The 20,824-nt window shown below is 43.4% G+C and overlaps 1 protein-coding gene across 3 annotated transcripts in view; it reads left to right on the forward strand.

The window, feature by feature from the left end:
• STAT6 (signal transducer and activator of transcription 6) overlaps positions 1–20,824 on the forward strand; it is a 79,196-nt gene that overhangs the window by 6,173 nt on the left and 52,199 nt on the right. Inside the window, exon 1 of one of the 3 annotated variants that reach the window (XM_039365709.1) lies at positions 17,902–17,920. The exons of the other annotated variants lie outside the window; for them this stretch is intronic. The gene's annotated coding sequence lies outside the window, so the exon portion shown is untranslated. Of the gene's footprint in view, positions 1–17,901; positions 17,921–20,824 lie in introns of those variants that run through there. 3 annotated transcript variants of the gene reach the window in all.

Genomic DNA, 20,824 nt, shown 5'->3' on the forward strand with positions numbered 1-20,824 from the left:
CCACAAAAATGTCATTTTTTTGTAACTTATCCCCCACTCCAAAGAAACAGGGATTGCCCAATATTTATTCTCAAATATGCTTCTGCAATATGAGCATTTCTCAGCAAATATTTTGCTAACTTAAGTGTAGTGATGAAATAAACTCCTTCTCTGTAGATATATGCATTCTGTTAGAAAAATATGGGTGAAGAAAGTTGGCTTCCAAATGGCATCCAATTGCAGATGAATTTCCAGATCTTCAGAATTCAGAGTCTCTTTTTCTCTGAATGATTGCATAATCCAAGGCTACCATACTATTCTTCCTATCAAAACATAGGTCGCCTTAGGCCAGCTTCCTATATCTCAGGGGATCCAGGTGGAAAATAAAGCAGGAGTGATGGGCTTTAGCTTGTGTTGGCCACAAACATCTTTGCAGGTTCTCTTTTTAAAGTTTCCTAGTCTGGTGACCATCACCCCATCTTATGGTAACAAATCCTATATATAAACTGGGTGCTTCTTAACACTATTACGAATCAGACATCTCACTTCCCTTTAGCACAGTGGTTCTCAACCTGTGGGTCGGGACCCCATTTGGGGTCAAACGACCATTTCATGGGGGGTCGCCAAACAACGCAGTCCGCCATTTTTTCCCCTTTTCCTTAGCTGTGCTACTCCCTTTTATTCTATTGGCTTTTGAAAGCCAATAGAATAGACTCTCTTGAATAGAGTCTAATTCTATTGGCTTTCAAAAGCCAATAGGAATTGTCCAGGCTGTCTCTGCCCTGCTGAGCCCGCCAAAAGTCCCATTCTGCAAACGGTGCTGCACCAGTTGAGTAGTCCTCGACTTACGACCGGTTGGGGGTCGCGGCATTAAAAAGGTTGAGAACCACTGCTTTAGCACTTAAGGTCTTAAAATGTATTTGCTGTTGGCAAAATTCTGTGGAAACATTGTGCTTGTACCCTCTAGCAAACAATCTTTAAGGGATGAAATACAACCTGGTGGTCTGTATACCAGGTATATAGAAATGCACCAGGTATCCTTCAGAAATAGGGTGTGGTTCCTTACTAGATATTTTATATTTTACAAGAACTTTCCAGATTTTTATTTTGTTAATTTCTTTGCAAAATAAGTATTGTTCACTTAGTTCATAATGTGTATTCTTCCTGCTCTGGGTTTGTGTACACTCTTAAATGTGTACTCAATCCTTGATGGGAGAGAAAAGAGGCAGAAAAACCAACAGTGAATTCAGTCACTTAGCTGTTATTGTCTTGTTTGAACTGCATTTATTTATTTATTTTACTTTATTTATTTATATGCCGCCCAATCCCAAAGGACTCAGGGCGGCGTACAAAATTAAAACAATCATCGAAAATAAAACAATAAAATAATACAATCATACCGCAAGTCCGATCATGTCCCGCCCCCCCCCCCGGGGACATCAGCCCCAGGCCTGCCGGAACAGGAGAGTTTTAACGGCTTTCTTAAAGGCCGGCAGGGTGGGAGTTGTTCGAACCTCGGGGGGAAGTTGATTCCACCAGGTCGGAGCCACCACAGAAAAGGCCCTTCCCCGAGGGCCCGCCAGCCGACATTGTCTGGCCGACGGGACCTGAAGGAGGCCCAATCTATGGGACCTCACCGGTCTCTGGGAACTGTGCGGCAGTATGCGGTCCTGTAAGTAACCTGGCCCTGTGCCATGAAGGGCTTTAAAGGTGATAACCAACACCTTGAATTGCGTCCAGAGACCCACAGGAAGCCAGTGCAGCTCGCGGAGGATAGGTGACACATGGGCGTACCTTGGCGCACCCACAGTCGCTCTCGCGGCTGCATTCTGAACCAACTGCAGCCTCCGAATGCTCTTCAAGGGTAGCCCCATGTAGAGCGCATTACAGTAATCCAGTCTTGAGGTGACGAGGGCATGAGTGACCATGAGTAAAGCCTCTCGGTCCAGATAAGGCCGCAACTGGTGCACCAGGCGAACCTGGGCAAAGGTCCCCCTGGCCACAGCCGATAGATGTTGTTCCAAATTTAGCTGTGAGTCCAGGAGGACACCCAAGTTGCGTGCCTGCACTGAGGGAGGTAAATTTGCCCCCCCCAGGACTAATGATGGACCATCCAGTTGACCTTTGGGAGGCAAGACCCAGAGCCACTCGGTCTTGTCAGGGTTGAGTCTAAGCCTGTTCACCCCCATCCAGACCCTCACATCTTCCAGGCACCGGCACATCACATCGACTGCTTCACTGAAAGGACACGGGGTGGAGATATAACTTTTTGCATAACTTTTGATAGTGACTGAAAATCACACAAAGCTTTGTTGTGTTAAAAGATGGACTTTGTATGATTCAGCAAAACATGACCCTTTCTGTTACAGTATTAAAGAAGAATGTAAGTACAGTTGGAATCATTTAGCCTAGGGATAAATTTGATTGTTGCCCTAATTGTTGGGATAACCTGAGTAGACATTTTTTATAAAAGTGTGTGAGGCACAGAAATTTACTTTTTTTAAAACAAAGCTAAAAGTATACCAGCAAACCCCCCCCCCCAATTCTTCAAACTAATTTACTATCTATATTTATGATACTCTTATTTACTTGGTGGAAAGTGTATTTTGATGATTATCGGGTGAAGCCTCTTCTTGTGTTTAAAATCTGGGTTTAAAAATTGTGTGCTTGGATATAAACAAGATCTGGCAAAGCCTGTCAGTATTGCCAAAAAGGAAGGAAAACAGATGAATCCTGTCCCACTTCAGATGTCAGGATGTCATCAAATAAAGCAGGCAAATCAGGTCAAAAGTTGAAAACATTCTCAAGCTGGGTTGCATCTACAGCTATTCAGCTTGTTAAAACACACACATCCACATATCATACAATACCAAAACATTGTGGACTGAATTACTCTAAATGTCTACTTCATTTGTTAGTTCACTTAGTTCATAATAAATGAACTAATATCTTCTTGTTTGACTTCTTAATAATTAAAAACAATAAAGTCATCTATTAATCAGCATAAAATAGATGACCAAAACAGTTCATAAGTGTTTTGAGAAGTAACTCAGTTTTCGGGGGCAGTTGTTTAAGTAATACAAAATATCTGATTCTCAGTTCAGTGTCAAAGTTCATATATCATGCTAAGCATGGCTGGCTGAGGAATTCTGGGAGTTGAAGTCCACAAGTCATAAAAGGGCCAAATTTGAAGACCCCCATGCTAAGCCAAGTTCTGGTTTGTTTAGGTTGGTTCAGTCTATGAACTTGTGATCAGTGCAAATCCTACCAGCATTGTGTGATGTTGAAGAAAGCCAGTGGGAGTCAAACCTTGATAGCATCGAATAGAAAGCTACCAGGAAAACCCAGCTCTATAAACTAGACTGGGAATTTAAAACTATTAAAAGAAGACAATGGAACATCTGCTTTGCTGCCAAAAATCCAATATGGAGTCAAAATTAACTCATGGAAGTTGACTTTTTTCACCTACTTTTCTACTTGTACATGGGCTATAGGACTTCCTCCAGCACTAAACTTTTATTCAAATTGCCTTTACGTTTTAAAAATAAAGCAAGCTAAATACATACATACATACATATATATATATACATACATACAATAACTTTGCAGCTTCCTATATTTTGCAGCTGTAACCAAATTTAGTCAGGCAAATTTGCATGGAATACTAATTGCTCTATCTGAGGCAAAGAGGTGACAGTGTTCAGGATAACAACATTTAGAGAAGAGCCAACTCAGTCTTTACTACAGTGTTATTTCCTCCTATGCTACAGTGCAGCAGCCCCCAAACCTTTGGGCACCAGGGATGGGTTCGGGGAGAGATGTTTTTCCGCAGACTGGAAGGGGGCATGGTTTCAGGTGCTGCCTGCATCCTGCAGATGGGGCTTTGCTTGTTTACGTGGCCCAGTTTCTGGCGTGCTGCAGACCAGTACCAGTCCATAGACTGGGAGTTGGGGACCCCTGCTATAGTGGGATCAGAAAAAATAGTTATTGGGCTAATTGGAAATATATAAATAAATATTGAGATTGGAGATAAGACTCTGGTGCTACATATTAATCATGCAAAAGAATGTCTAAGGCAGCGGTTCTCAACCTGTGGGTCGCGACCCCATTTGGGGTCGATCGACCATTTTTCGGGGGTCGCCAAAGGTGGCGATCCGCCATTTTTCGTGTCGCCGTGCACGCGCGCCGCGCATGGGGGCGGTGCCGCGCATGCACATCACGCATGGGGCCGCCGCCGCGCACGCGTGTCATGCATGGGGGCACCGCCGCGCATGCACGTCGCGCATGGGCACCGCCGCGCGTGCACGTCGCGCACGGGGCGGCGCCGTGCACGCGCATCCGCATGGGGTCGTCGCGCATGCGCGCTGCGCATGCGCAGAACGTTTGTGTGACGGGGGTCGCCGTCACACAAACGTTGAGAAGGTCTAAGGGCTAGAAAAATATCTAATGAAATAGAGCTGCCAAAATGTTGGGTTCCAGGCAAGGGTTAAAAGTTATTGACGTAGCTGTTCTTATCTGACCACCATCCTGTCTCTCATGTAAGACTTAGTAGCCTTGCTGGTTTCCGCATAGGAACTGAAAAAAGAGAAGGTTGTTATAATAGTGTTTTCTGGTTGCTTGGTGACTTAGTTTAATTTCTTAGAGAGTTTTTTTCAGAGCCATTCCCACGATGACCTTTTATCACTCCAAATGTTTTCATCTTTTGGGTTTAATCTTTGGAAGGGTGGTGGGTATAGTCTTCTGTTCTTAAATTTGGTCTTGGTTTTAACTGGATACTTATTGAATTTTATTATTATATTTGTGCATTTTCTGTTTTGTTATGTTTGAAGAGCCACTTTGGTGTAGTGGCCAAAGCCCCAGACTAGACACCATGACTTCTAGGCACAAAGCCAGACCTTAGGCACAAAGCCAGTTGGGTGACTTCTTCAATTATGCGCAGCCATATCAGAGTTGGAAGGGACCTTGTAGGTCATCTAGTCCAACCCCCTGCTCAAGCAGGAGACTCTACCAGGGGTAGGCAACCTTGGCTCTTTTATGACTCGTGGTCTTCAACTCCCAGAATTCCTGAACCAGCCATGCTGAGGAGGAAGGGAGAGGTTTCCATGCTGAGCTATGCTGGCTCAGGAATTCTGGGAGTTGAAGTCCACGAGTCATAAAGGAACCAAGGTTGCCTATCCCTGCTCTATACCATTTCTGAAAAGTGGCTGTTCAGTCTCTTCTTGAAAGCCTCCAGGGATGAGGCACCCACAACTTCTGAAGGTAAGCTATTCTACTGGTTGAAGAAACAAATTTCCTTTTCTCCCCTCCTCACAGTATTGAATCCATCCTAATCAGTTTTGGTAGACAACACAGTAATACAACAAATAATTTACTTATTAAGTGATAATGAATAAATAGTTCAATATAGGGTACCCCTCCCTTTCTAAATAATCTCTCTTGCTGTTCTGACATGCTTCCAGGTTCCTGAAACATTAAAAATAAAGTTTCAAGTTAAAAGGGCAGATGGGAGTGTGATGCGTGTGAACAACTAGGAGCAAAGGCAAAAATCAAAGATATTGCATAAATGCTAATGACCTCCTACCATACAGGGTAAGATCAGGTAATTGTGGTTTGAATCATCTCATGGAACTAGTTACCTTTTTTATTCTCAGAGGGAAAGAGTGGGTAGAGGCATGTTCATTGTTGTCTTGCCTTTCTGGAACATGAGATGATTTCCATGAATTTTCAGGAAATTGTGTAATATCATGTGGTCACTCTGCCCACAGTTGGGTCTTTCAAGTCAGCAGGCCAATGAGTTTAAAATCTTTTGATACAGACTATTCAGTAGTATTTCCTGAAACAGCATGTCATTTTTTTCCCCTTTCTAATAGCAGCTGTCTAGTTTATGAACAACCACAAGTCAGCTCTTCAGAGCCGTTTTGCCTAACTTCCTAAATTGATTTCTGTTTTGCCTAACTTTCCTAAATTGATTTCACTTCTTTTGGAAGGAAAGCAAGCACAAGAAATTAGTGATGGTGTTTGTGATATTATTTCTTTACAGATATACAAGTAGAGCAGAAGTGGAGTCAAAGAAGAATCTACTAGGCTTGTTTACATCACTAGTTTGAGATGGGTGGCTGTACAAATTCAGTAAATGAATGACTAAATAAATATACTTTAGATCAGAGGTCTGCAACCTTTTGGGCACCAGGGACAGGAGATGGAGAATCCACCAATGGGTTTGCTCTGTCTTCCTGCTCTTGAGACCAAGTCAGCCAAACTTGCCACGCCCCCTGTTGCTAGGAGAACCCAGTCTTGACTTGGTCTCCAGCTCTGAGAGACGTGATAGGTTTGGCTCTCAAAGTTTTGCAGGTAGTGAGTCTATCTCGTTAGTGGATTCTTTATTTCCTCCCCTCCAAAACTATCTCAGCAGCGCTGGGAACAGCGCTGCTCCAGATAGTTTGTTGGTAATCTGAGGGGGGTGGGTGTTTTCCTTTCCCCTTCTCATAGCCCCAGGGCTCTGGGGACCATTGCTGAGGCTTTGGTCTTCATCTCTTCCCCCCTTTAGCTGTCGTTTGTCATTCTCCCTTCAGTGATTCAGCGCTAGGATCAGTGCTGCAGCTCGGATCTCTGAGGCTTCAGCCTTTCGTCTTCAATCCCCTCTTCCTAAGTGGCTTCAGTGCTGGGCTCAGCACTCCAGCCCTAATCTTTCCTCAGCTTCCCTGGAGAGATACACGAGGCCCTTGGTTCATTGCTTCTCTCCTTGTTCGTTGCAGCTGCCATTTTGGCTGCCGCGAACGGGCCGAAGAATCGCTGGATCCCCGGAGGGGAACGGAGGCTCCTCGTCCGGCTGTTTCTTCAGTTGCCAGCGAGGAAATAGACCTCGCATCAGTGCCAAACACCTTCGTTCCCTTTCTCGCAATTGCAATCCATCCCTGAAGATTGCGTTTCGCCCTGGGCAGATGCTATTTTGAGCACGCCCGTCCTCCTCACCTGAAGGGAACGTCGGGCCTTTCGGCCTTTTTTTACATCAAAAGCCACCCTTTGCCGCAGCTACAGCCGCTAACCTAGCCTTACTGGTCTCTTCCTCCCTGACTGCTTCGACACTCGAAATTTGCATAGGCATCATTAACCTCACGGCCGCCATTTTAGCTGTTGTTTGCAGGCCGGGTGGCCGCCATTTTGTACACATGGCAGACGCTTGCACGAAGGTGCCCTGGGTCGTAGTTCAGGCCGGCAGTGGTGCAAATAATTTCCTCAAACAACTTGGGCCTCTCTGGTGCAAATAATTTCCTTGACCTGGCCACCAAAAAAAACATTTCAGCGGGCTGCACTCCAGTTGGCTGTCACGGCCTCTGTCGCAGATTGACCCAACCGGCAAGCGTACTGACCTCTCCCTCGTCGCCTCCAAGTCATCAAGGAGGCACTGAGTTACCGGTCAGGTGGCCAGGGGAGCAGCGCACCTTCCCTGCTCCAGCTGCTTTAGCCAACCTGCCAATTGATCCCCTCCCAGAGCTCCCTCTCAGTATTTCCTGAGATAGCTCCCTTCAGGATGCAGAACTCCATGGTGCCTGAATGTACGACCAACACCTCCCCATCCTCTGGCCAGGAAAGGCACAAATCCTCCAAACAGGAGGCGGCAGGCAGGATCAAGACCAAGGCAAAGGCCATTTCCAGGAAGCCCTCAAAATTGGTGGAGAAACAGGCGAATAGGAGGCACCAGGCCCTGGAAAAGGAGTTCTTCAGAGTGCAGAGGCAGGTCAGGGCAGAAGCGGAACAGGCAAGGGCCCCGGACTTTGACCTTCCGCTGGGGCCTTCGACCTCTACTCGACAGGTGAGGGTTCCTACCCAAACCCTACGATCCCTCCACTGGTGGTTCTCGACAGCAGTAGCCAGAGAGTCACCCTTCAAGGAACCCGTCTATCTCACACTTACGACGAACGCCAGTCTGTTTGGTTGGGGAGCTCACCTTTGGTCTCAGTTTGCTCAGGGCCGATGGTCTCGAGCAGACCTGAGCCACAACATCAACTGGTTGGAGCTCAGAGCCATACATCTGGCTCTCCGCCACTTTTGCAACAAAGTTGCAAAACAGCACGTGCTAGACCTTACAGACAACGTGGCGGCAAAGACCCACGTGAACCGGCAAGGGGGTACCCGGTCCAGGTCCCTCGTGGCCGAGGCCCAGTTACTGAGCTCCTGGGCACAGTCCAACTTTTCCTCCCTCAGGGCCAAGCACATTTCGAGGGAGGCGAACCAGCAAGCGGACTTGTTGAGCAGGTCTTCCGTGGATCACTCAGAATGGCGTCTGCATCTGGATCTCTTCACAGAGATGTCACAAAGGTTTGGCCAACCGGTCCTCGATTTGTTCACCTAGCTAGCGAACACCCAGCTCCCAAGATTCTTTTCCCAGTTTCCATCTCTGGGGGTGGAGGGGGCGGATGCCCTTCGAGCCCCATGGCCGGAGGGTCTACTCTACACATTTCCCCCTCTCCCACTGATTGGCAGTCATTCACAAACTGCCACAGGAACGAGCGGAGGTAATCTTTGTGGCCCCATACTGGCCTCGGAGACCCTGGTTCGCCGACCTGGTGAACCTCTCCCGCTCTCCCCCATGGAAAATCCTGCCAGACCGCTTGTCTCTCTACCAGGGGCTTCTACGACACCCGAAACCCCAGTGGCTACAGTTAGCCGCCTGGCACTTGAACGCTGGATCATGACCCAGGAATCGTTCTTGACAAGAGCGATTTCCATGATCCAGGCCTCTCGAAGGCCGGCGACCAATCACATCTATGACTCCACATGGAGAAATTTTTGCCATTAGTGTGTAAGGCGGCAATTGGATCTCTCGGACTTGACAATTCCACAGATTTTAGAACACTTACTCGAGGGCCTTGATACGGGCTTAATGCCTAACACCATTCGTAGGCAAGTAGCAGCACTATCAACCTTACTTATTTGTGCCAATTTGGTCCCTTTGGCCCAGCATCCTAGGATACACGCCTTTCTCAAGGGCTCCATCAACACAAAACCATCCGTGGTACATAGGTACCCCTCTTGGGAATTATCTCGGGTCCTACGGGCTCTCACCAGACCGGCGTTTGAGCCTATCACAACTTGTGCTCTACGGTCCTTGTCTCACAAGGTTGCCTTCCTGATCACTATCATGCCAGCCAGGTGCATTTCTGAGCTTGCAGCACTGTCAGTCAGGGACGACCTCTGTATCTTCCACTGGGACTGGGTGGTCCTTCGATTGGACCCCACATTCGTGCCCAAGGTCAACTCCCTTTTTCATAGGGCCCAAGAGATTGTTTTGCCGGATTTTTGTCCTAATCCTTCCCATGACTTGAAGCGGCAGTGGCACACACTGGACGTCCACAGGGCACTATGCCGATACATCAAGCGAACGGCATCCTTTCGCAAGTCCAAGGCCCTCTTCGTTTCCTTCCACCATTCCTCTCTGGGACAAAAGGTGTCTGCCTCCACTGTAGGCAGGTGGATCAGGGCTTGCATTGCGGAGGTGTACCAGTCTTTTTCCTTGCCAGCTCCAAGTCGTATTACGGCTCATTCCACTCGCAGTGGTGCGACTTCTGCAGCATGGGCCACTCAGGCATCCATCAAGGAGATTTGCAGGGCTGCGACGTGGTCTTCGCCCTCCCCATTTGTTCGTCATTACAAAATTGACCGCTTTGCTTCCGCAGATGCCTCCTTTGGTCGGAGGGTCCTTCAGCAGGTGGTTTCTGGGGACGTGGATCCGGCCTTGTCTGTTTCCCTCCCATTGGGACAGTGAGGCTTTGGTATGTCCCATTGGTGGATTCTCCATCTCCTGTGCTGGAGAAGGGGCGTTGTCTTACCTGAATGCCTTTTCTCAGCACGGAGATGGAGAATCCACTCCCACCCTTAGGGTCAGTTAGGCCAGGGTTAGGAGTCTGAGAGCCAACACTTTGGACTGTCATCAGCCGCTTTCACCCTCGTCAAGACAGGGTTCTCCTAGCAACAGGGGTTGTGGCAAGTTTGGCTGACTTGGTCTCAAGAGCAGGAAGACAGAGCAAACCCATTGGTGGATTCTCCATCTCCGTGCTGAGAAAAGGTGTTCAGGTAAGACAACGCTCCTTCCATGGATCGGAGAGTGCATGGTTTTGTGTGCTGCCTGTATCCTGCAAATGGGGCTTCACTTGTTTATGCAGACCAGTTGCTGGTCCACGGACTGGGGGTTGGGGACCCCTGCTCTGGATGTGTTCCTCAGAAAGGGCTTCTGCATTATCAGTATCTCTTCAATCAGCTTGCTGTTCACTGTAATTTGGAACAATGTTAAAACATTCTTCACCAGCTGGTTGCTCAACAATGATTTGCTTTAATCTTGGTTTGTTGAATAAATCATAGCTGGGTTCACATATTGTACCAAGCCAAAAAATATGACGCCTAAATTCACAGAATATGCTAAACCAAAATCTAACAAAAAATAATGTGAGAACCAGCCCTTCATATACACCTAAGTCTTTTCTCACCAGTTACTCAAAGCTATAGATCAGGGGTCTTCAAACTTGGCCCTTTTATGACTTGTGGACTTCAACTCCCAGAATTCCTCAGCCAGCGTGCCTGGCTGAGGAATTCTGGGAGTTGGTCCACAAGTCATAAATGGGCCAAGTTTGGAGATCCCTGCTATAGATGTTAAAATATCTATTGAAATATTTGAATTATATACTATCAGAGGCTATCAGGATGGCTGAGGCTAATGAGTACAAAAGTCTACAAAATTCTAGAGTCAATATCCTAATTCAAGTTATCTGAGGACTAACCATCCATCTTTCTAATGAAAGACATGCTCAGTTAATAGCATCTATATTTTTTTATGCTAATCAGCATCAAGATGTGGTTTATAGATGGGAAAGCCCCAGTGGCACTTGCCTTTTAATACATTAACCTAAGTTACAATCTCACTTCTTGTGAGAAAGTCTTATTGATATTTATGGGGATTGCATGTGTTGAAAGAAAAATCTTCATCAGGGTCCAGTCCAATCTGGGACTAATCAAAATGGAGACTGCTTTAGAAAGAAAGTTGTTTATTGGAGAGGACAGCCAGACCGAAAGATGGCTCTGGAAAAACTGACCACATGTAGCAGTGAGTGGTGGGTTTTTATACCTTCTGGGGCTCTTTCCTGTTCCTGTTTGAGGCTTTGTATTTCCTGTGTCATGTACTTTGACCTGAGTCTGAGTGTGCCCTTTTGGTATTGGTGGGTTAATCCTACTATGTCTCCTATCCTTAGAATTTGGGTGGAGGTATGTAGATTTTAGGTGTCTTTGTCTTCCTAATAGCTTCCTGGCTCCAACCTTCCTGAATGTATTATTACATCTGCATTTCTAAAAGCTGGCCTCTGCCTAGTTCAGTGATGGCGAACCTTTTAGAGGCCGAGTGCCCAAACTGCAACCCAAAACCCATTTATGCATCGTCAGGTACCGGATGGGTGTGGGTCATTGAGTGGGTGTGGCCCATTGAGTGGGCGTGGCTGCAGTGGTAACGGCAGACTGGGTAGGACTAAAAAGTTCAATCAATCAATTCCAACTTTGCAAGATCTTTTTTTTCCCCCGCAAGAAGTTGAAATTGATTGATTGAACCTTTTTTTTTTTTTGCATATGGCGGCGGAGACCTAAAGCGAAAAGGTTTTATAAAACCCAGCTGAAGGGCTAGGACTGGGGCGACAGTGCGAGTGCCCACAGAGAGGGCTCTGAGTGCCGCCTCTGGCACCCATGCCATAGGTTTGCCACTACTGGCCTAGTTTCTGCTTGGGGGAGGGGGGCTGGGACTGGTTTCTGGGAGCTGGTTTCTGGGAGCTGGTTTCTGTCTGTTTTAAGATCTTCTCCATTATTCCTTTGAGGAAATATAGTATTCTGCCTTTTAATATTTCCCAAAATATTTCTTTCTCGGGGGTGGGGGAGGTTGACTTCCCACATACGGGTTATCAATGGTTTGCATCCAGCTCAATCTTCAACTAGACATCCTCCAGATGTAGTAGAATACAGTTCTTCCTTCAACATCAGGAAAAGGCCAAATGGGAACGGCTTCTTGGCTTGCTTTGTCTTTCTCTTCAGCTGTCTTCTTGATGCACAAATATTATTGCAATTCTGTGTTGAACTAGATCCCCCTTCTTAGGAAGAGGAGAGTTAATGGGCATGAATGTTCTTGGAGTAAATATTTGGAGAAAGGTTCCTAAAATAGATGGGAAGGAGGACAGATTCTATGATTGGATATTGAGAAAAATTATTCTTAAATCTGACAAGATAGCTTAATGGGAAAACAAGTCGAAAGACACGTACACAAGTAAACGAGGTTGAGATTTGCTCCATCAGATAGGAACAAAAGACTGTTTTTTTTTTCTGGATGTGCTTTGGATTAAATGCAGGTCTTAATCTTGTCCCAAGAGTATGTGATTAAAATAGGGTGACAACTTAGCTGTTGCTAATCTACAGATTGGCTTCACAGACCATGGTTTGCTAGGTTATGATTTGTTTAATCAGGGTTATTAAATCCACCAGCACCAGATAGTTCAGACATTGATTGCACTGACTCATAAACTATATCTGATGAACTACAAGTTTAAACTTCAGTTCACAGAGCATGTTAAGGCAAAGCCACATTAAGAGGTAGCAGAATAAATGAAACCAGCTGATAAAGAGAGTTTCTAAGCCAGAAATTAGATAAGAAATATACATAGTTCCCTATATTATTATGATGGTAATGGTTGGTTTATAGCCAGGTGTTTATACTGGATTTGGCATTTTTATCTACCTATTGAGTCCCTGCCAAGGACATGAGATAGATAGGCAGTTGTTGCTTGATGGTATTAAAAGTATTGTTACAGGATTAAAGTTGTTCCAGTAAAGCTGCCTTTTGCAATTGATTGATGGTGATTATGTCAGTGCTGATGGTGTTCATGTGGTGCTCCAGATGTTTTGAGATTGCAGTCAAGTGGCTTATTACTATTGGTATTATCTTTGTTTTGCCCAAATCATTCTACTTGTATTTGCAGACCTTTGTATTTTGTGATTTTCTCCATTTCTGTTCTGCTGTCTCCAGGTACTGCAACTTCTTCTAGCCAGACTTTTTTGTCTTTCTTATCAACAGTTGTTAAATCTGGGGTATTGTGTGGCAAACGCTTATCTATTTGAATTCTAAAGTACCAGAGTACTTCATCTTCTTCATCTTCTATTACTTGGTTTATTTTGTGGTTCCACCAGTTCTTGTTTGTAGGCAAATGGTATTTCTTGCAGATATTACAATGCATCTTCGTTGCTACTTCATCATGCCATTATCTGTAGTCAGTTTGTGCCATCTTCTTGCAGCAGCTAACCAGGTGGTCCATTGTTTCTTCAGTTTTTTTTTTTTCCCCAGAAATGGCATTTGCTGTGTTCTCAGTTCTGGGCTTTATCTGCATTTGTTCTGCAGGCTTTATTTTGTGCAGGCAGATTTAACCTTCTACCTCTTTTTTAAAAAAAGTTTCCCGCTCTTAGTCATTGCCACGTTTTGCTCTTATCTGCTTTGCCTGCTAGTTTTTTATTATTATTATTAAATGTATTGGCCATCCAAATACTTTGCTTTGCCACATCTCTTCTTTATTCTTTGTTTGGTCTTTCTTTTAGGCCAGTCAGTCTCTTTGGTATTCAGTATGGTGTCCTAGCTTCACTGCATTTTCTTTAATCTCTTTCAGATATTCTTTCAATGCCCTTTTTCCTTCTTCAGCTGTCTGGTGTACTTGTAACATTTCATGCCTAGCTATGGTCCTTGATAAATAGAATCTGTCAATATTGCTGCATGGTTGAAGGGCATGAATCACTGTCATTTTTCTGATCTTCCTATCCAGGGCTTTTAGTTCTGTTTGAGGCCAGTCCACAATTCCAACTGTGTATATAATGACTGGAATTGCCTAGGTGTTAATTGTGTTGACTGTATTTCCTCCACTGAGTTTGGGCTTTAAGATCTTCTTCACTTTCATGATGTATTCACTTCTAACCTTCTTGACTTCAATGTGCTTGATAGGATGCCCAGGTATTTGTAATGATTGTCTTCATCCAGATTCTTAATGTTTTTTCCACAAAGCATCTTGATCCCTTCAGTTTTCACTATTTTTCCTCTGTTGTTTGTAAGAGTAATACATTTGTCCAGTTCAAATCTTGGCTGTATACTCAATGTTGAAGCGATGGTGGTGGTTTTCCATACAGCTTTAGATTGTTCATGTAAAGGAGGTGGAGTAGCCTGGTGAATGTTTTGGATGTTTGATAGCCATGGCCTAATTTGCTCAATATTTCTTTTTTACTCCTCTTCACTTTTTTTAAAAAATCCAAGCTGCATTCTTGTTATATTCTTTGGGTTGCTCCATAGCTGTGCCAAGAATTGCACAGATTTTTTGTTGTTAGGTATTGACTGGTTCATTGCAATCTGTCTATTGATCAATTGGTAGAAACATTTCCAATTTGAATGAAATTGGAGATTCTGCCTATAATACATAATTCAAGCTTCATATCTGCTGAACTTCTTGGCGGCAACTGTTATTTGCTACTTTTATTTCCAGTATTTCCTTGATCTTCTTTGTTTCTAAGTGATATTTCTTGATCACATATTTTTTGGTCTCTTTATTTGTCAGTTCTTTTCTTTCAGCTATTCTTGCTTGCTTGCATCATGATCTTATTTTCCAGGCTGATCTTCCATTTTGATAGTGCAGTGTTTGACCTTTTTTCACATTTGTTGATTTTACATTCCAGACATTTCAGTTATAAGTGCAACCATCCTATATATTAGTTGGTTTGTTTTTTGCAATGAGCTGGAGTTTATATTTGATATTACAGTATTGGCATCTTTTAATACTTGTTCTAGCTGTTTTTTTGGAACAAGTTTCAGCACAGGCAACCTTATTCTGTTTTTTTTTTTTTGCTGTTCTAGAAGCTTAATTATTCTCCATTTCAAATCTTTTTTTTTTTTCCAGCTAGAAGACTTTGTTCTTTCTGAGAAGAAGACAAAGCAGAGGGTACCTAAATTGGGAATGAAGCTATGTTGTCTTTCTCTACTGCTGACTCCTCCTGGCTTGCCTCTACAATGTGAGCTACTTCTGGCAAGGCTTTGATTTCTTTGCCCTGAGTAGACCTTTGTAGTTCTTTCAATTTTGCTTCTGTGACTATTTATATTTTGTATTATAAATCAGTGTTGATCTGCAATCTTCTTTTCTGTTATTTCTACTAAATGTTGTCCTTTCCAGAACTGATACATTCTTTTCAGGTATCCTCTTGTTGGACTTGATTTGTAATAACAGATAGTTATTTCTTTGTTTTCAATCTTTGTGTATTTGCAACTCATCCAAAACTTTCCTTCTAGTAGTCCTGCAGCTGCTAGATGTTCGGGCCATAGTCCTGAGGCCTGTAGCCCATTTCTCATCAGATGTTCAAGAACTCTAACAACTAGTGCGCTTCTGCTCGACCCAGGCAACAACCGATCCAGTATGGGTTTCTATAAATTATGTCTCACCATATTGTTTATAAGAGAGACGCTCTTCATCGGGTTCCTCTTATGAAATCTATTCAGTATAGTGAAATAGTCATAGGTGGGAATGAGCACCTCACTAGGCTTCGGATGCTTCTGAATTGAAAGGATTAGCCAGCGATGATAAGCTGTTGCCCAGGGGACGCCTGAATGAGTTAACAATATACATTCTTGGAGGAAACTCCTTTCATGTCCTTTTACGTCTTGATCAGTGTGTATACTTGAGGATCTCCTGGCAGCCTGACAGAACACAATTAATGTTGCCAATTTCTAGGAAAGATCTGTTTAACCTGTACATATTTTAATTTGTATTTTTTTTGTCTCAAATTTTATGTTGTATAGTATGCCTTATTTTAATTCTGATGCTTCTGAGACGAATAAATAAATAAATATAGTTGACATAGCTCTCATCTTCCTCAGAACATACAAGCATCACAACTACATCAAGATAGTGCCTCACTGTTATTATGGTTTGTTGCACAATCAGCCAGATGTTTAGACTGGATTTGGTATTTTTATCCACCTATCAAATCCTTCCCAAGAGCTTTAAACTACACTTTATGATACTCTACGTCAGGGGTGTCAAACAGCCGGCCCAGGTTGCATCATGCGGAGGCTGCACTCACCCCAGCCCCAGCAATGTGAAAAAAGTCACGCTACATCACAACACGTCACGTGACGCGGCGAGTTTAACACCCGTGCTCTGTGTGTTCTTCCCCAAATTTTCACTCCTACCGCAACTGAAATATGTTTGAGTAATTTTCTTAATTCCCTTATATTTGGATTACAACTTTTAATGATATATATATGAGCTTGCATAAGACGATATCTGTCTGAAGTAACACTATTAAAGCCTTAGAAATGGTGTTTTATTCTGTCTTTTTATAGTGAGTGAAAACAAAAAGGGTAGTAGAATTTCTTGTATTATTTATGTCCTTTCATCCCAAGTCTTCCACCTTTTTTTTTTACAAAAATTGTTCCAACATGGTATTTGAGGAAAGCTCTAATTTCTTCACTTACAATTAGAGTATTTGTTCAGTGAAACTGAACAGATCTAAAGCTTATCAACATCTCCTTCTTTGAGATCTTGAGAATATAAAATTAAGGAGTTGTGCAATTGAAAGAGTCTGCACAGATAGCAGACTCCAAATCTCAGACTTTCCTTTTAGATAAGCTGTTAGCAGCTGCAAACTCAAACTGCAGACTTTACTTGCATACAAGCAATTACAAATAGCTCAATTACCGAGGCATATGCCCAAATTTCTCTTGTAATTACTCCCTGTTAAGAACCACCCATGTTGGTAAACTGTTCCAGAATTCTACAGATCATACCGCCAGGAAGTTGTTCCTTATTTTTAAGCAAAATCTAAGTAACTTAGTAAGTAATTAAGTAAATTATACGCAATATTTCTGGTCCTAGTTTCTGTGCCAGTGGAAAATATTTCTGACTAACTGATACCCTGTTTTCCTTCAGTCTTCTTTTCTGGAGAGTGAACATCCCCAGTGCCTTCAGTCTATCTGACAGGGCATTTCTGCAATGTTTTTATCACCTTTGTTGCCATCCTCTGAACCTGCTCTAACTGTCCGTTTGTAAACTGTGCCGAGAATCACAAACGGTACTCCAGATAGCACCAGTGCAGAATAAAGGGGAATAAGAACTTTACATGTGTTTTAAAGTGCTTCTAACCCCAGTCCAAAATTGCATTAGCTCTTCTGACAACTGTCTCATAGTACTGGCTCATCTTTGGCTTGCTGTCAGTGACCGCACCTAGTTCCTTCTCCAAGATATTGCTTCCAAGCCATGACATCTTATATCTGTGGCTTAGATTTTTCTTTTCTAAATGTAATGTCGTACATTGCTCCCTGCTGAAGGACACTTTGCTTCTCTCAGCCTAGTCTTCTCACCTACCCAGACGAGACTGATTCTTGTTCTATCTTCCCGGGTCTTGGCCAAATCTCCCAGTTTTCATCATCGGCACATTTAAGAAAAAGAAAACAAGCTGAGTACAAGTTAGGAAAGTACGCGCAGCATGGCTTCTGGAATTTTGGAAGCACGGGAAGAATTGCAGCATATGACTTCTTGAAATCTTGCCATCTTCTTAATAGCATCTCCATCCTGTTACTGGGAGGGAAGGGGGACTTAAGAATGGAGCCATCAGTAGCATTCCAAGCCTCTGCCTATCTGCTTCTCCCATAGGAATCATTGGAGGATTTTTTCCCCCCATATTTTTTTCTCTTCAGTCCCCAGCTGGACCCATCCCATTTCAAACATAGTCTTTCTTTTGCTCACTTCTTGTTCCATACCAAATTTGGACCCATTCTGTTTATGTTTTTGGAGAATTATCCTGCTGATGGGTGGAGGGATTAGACATACATCCACCAGAAAATAACTCTTGTCTTTTCCCCTTAACATTCTGTTGGGTTGAAAATAGAAAGGTAAGAGAAGCAATTGATTTGTCTTGGCTTGTGGGTTGGGTAGGAATTAGGTTGGGAAGAGTCTTATAATACTGCAGGAGACACTATTAAATTGAAAATGGTTGTTTCCCTGATTTGGAGAAAATAACCTTAGATAAAATCTGAAGCTGAGTACTGTAATTAGGCTGGCGGAATTTACTCATCTCCAGCAGAATCAAAATCAGAAGCAGAATAGAGCTGGAAGGGACCATGGAGGTCTTCTAGTCCAACCCCCTTCTCAAGTAGGAGACCCTATCATTTCAGATGAGTGGCTGTCCAGTCTCTTCTCAAAAACCTCCAGTGATGAAGCACCCAGAACATTGGAAGGCAAGCTGTTTCACTGGTTAATTGTCCTCACTGTTAGGAAGTTTCTCCTTAATTCCAAGTTGTTTCTCTCCTTGATTAGGTTCCATCCATTGTTTCTTGTCCTGCTCTCTGGTGCTTTGGAAAACAAGTTAACCCCCTTCTCTTTGTGGCAATCTCTGTCTGGAGTGTAGATCTGGCCTCAGATACAGTTTATATCTACTGCTTCACCTTGCCTTAAATTAGATTCCCTCTTACCTTTCCAAAAAGAGTGAATCTCCTCCAGATTTTACAAGATGGAAATCTTTTGCCTGACTTAGAAAACACATCCCTAATGTGGGAAATTTACTTTTGGTGTAGGGCATGGTGTCAAACACATAGTTAGACGTGCACTTTGTAAAGTGTGATTTATGGTTTTAGTGGAGTAGGTGGCCATTGGCAACTGATAATTTAACCAACTCTTGCTTACCATTGTGTGAAAACTGTCTTTGGGTTTGCTCTCAGGAATGAATTTTTGCCAGCAACATTCCATAGCAGATAGGCTAGCAAAAACAGTTACCTTGTGATAGCCCCAATACTTGGGGTTGTTATTTAGGAGAGTGTCTTCTCCTATTGTCTCTGACCATGCTATGAGATCAGACAGGGAAAGAGTTGCCCAGTTCCATTGACTAAATGGTGCCGTGTAGAATCCCAGAGAAATATCTTCTCTGTCACCACTCTGGGCCTCTGGAATACCATTCCACCTAAGGTGTGTTTGGCCCCAACCCAGATGTCCTCAAAAGCTTTCAAAGCTTGGACTTTGCAACCGACCAGGTTAGGACAATTTATGATATTTCCTCAATGTATTGGTATTTCTTACATGCATGCCAACTTAAGTCTTTCTGATTTGGTCACTAGATAAACCTAACAAATCATTATAAAACTATTATCATTGTTAATTGTTGCATTGGCTTTGGTGGACTCTGAGCTACACAGTAAACAAAAGGCAGCTTACCAACAGGGCTTTTGCTTTAGGTGTTGCGTGCTATTTTCAGCTCTACATCTTCCTCATTGCAGACTTTCTGTGGCAAGAAGACTGTACACAAATTAAACCAGAACGTCAGGCCAGGATTAGAGCTAAAATCCTACCTAGACCAAAGTTGACCAGGTCAAGATAAACAAAGCAGAAAAGCAGCAATGCAGCCCAATGATTTGCTTAATAAGTTGCTCAGATGAGAACCGAGAGCCGAGGAAGCTCAGGAAGGCTTCTGTGCTGCAGCTTTTGTGGCTTTTCTTCCTAGTTTTTCTGGTGATGTGATGACCAATGCAAAAGGAAAGCTGGTAAACAAGCAACAGAGAAACAAGTCTTGTTTGCTTCCTTATTTTCCCTGATGCAATCAAAAGCACGTGGGAAATCTCTGAATTTTTACAGCCCAGCAATTTGAACTGAGCGAGCAATATTTTATTGGAGCCTCGGTGCAAACCCCTGTAAGACGCTAAGAAAAAGACAGCAGGCATGTCTTGAGCAGAGGTTTGAAGCTGCAGGACACAGCTTGACAAACTCTGAGTTTATTGCTTCTTATATACTTGTTACATACACCAGCTTAACCATTAGATGCTGACAAAGGTTTCTTCATTGGAAAATGTCTTCATGTAAACAACTATTTCCTAGTAACACATTACATGATCAAAGACCAGGTAAAGAACAAACAGGAGAAGGAACTAACAAAAGCAGGAAAAGATAGGAGAAGGAAGTAAGCATATTATCTGTTTAGGTAAGTGAGGCATTAAGTCAAAAGGGGATGACCTTCTGGCTGCTTCATTGGGACAAAGAGTATCAAAAGGTTATGAGGTTTGTGGGGGGGAAAGCACGGCAGTTTGCTGCGAGTGCATTTCCCCCCACAAACCCCGACTTCTGGAGTCCGCAGAACCAACTCTTGTTTGTCTTTCCTCTATCAAGATTCAAGGGCACTAAGTCAAAGGGCATTAGGCAGCTGTTCTGGTTTCCCTCTTTGTGGTTATAATAAACAATATGAGAGAAGAGATAGGGAAACACTGCAGGGCTAGGAATTTGATAAATCTAGGGCAGTTCCATAATAAGAATTTCATTAGACTGAATTTTAATCATTTTTGGAGTTCCTTGTTTCATATACAGACAGTTGAAGACTGTCTTCAGTCACATTTATTTGCTAGAAATTTAACTAAACTCCATTCTCCAAGCTCTGCATGGCTAGTGAGACCTATTGGGGGTTATCAGACTTTGCTATGGGACAATTTGAAGACTCTTTTCCTCAGGAGGTGCCAGGCAAGGGTGGGTAATGGAGGCATTGGAATAAGAATCATTGTAGCTTTTTCCCATTTTGTTGCTGCAGATTAAAATTTGGCAGCATTACTTCTATTTGTACAATTTGTTCCCTAGTAGGCTAAAAAGAAAAAAAAGAAGCAAAAATACAGAAAGAACTGTGTTTTTCCTATGAGCAGTTGAAGAGGAACGATTGAACTTCAGAAGCTCTATCATGGATTTTTAGAGCTGCAGTCTCAGATTGAATGCTTTTTAGTTGGAGCTGAACTAAGATTTGAGAGACAGATACACAGTGGAAACAA

The sequence above is a fragment of the Crotalus tigris genome, unplaced genomic scaffold (assembly GCF_016545835.1).
Source record: "Crotalus tigris isolate CLP2741 ecotype Arizona unplaced genomic scaffold, ASM1654583v1 scf7180000020166.501630, whole genome shotgun sequence".
Taxonomy (NCBI): Eukaryota; Metazoa; Chordata; class Lepidosauria; order Squamata; family Viperidae; genus Crotalus; species Crotalus tigris.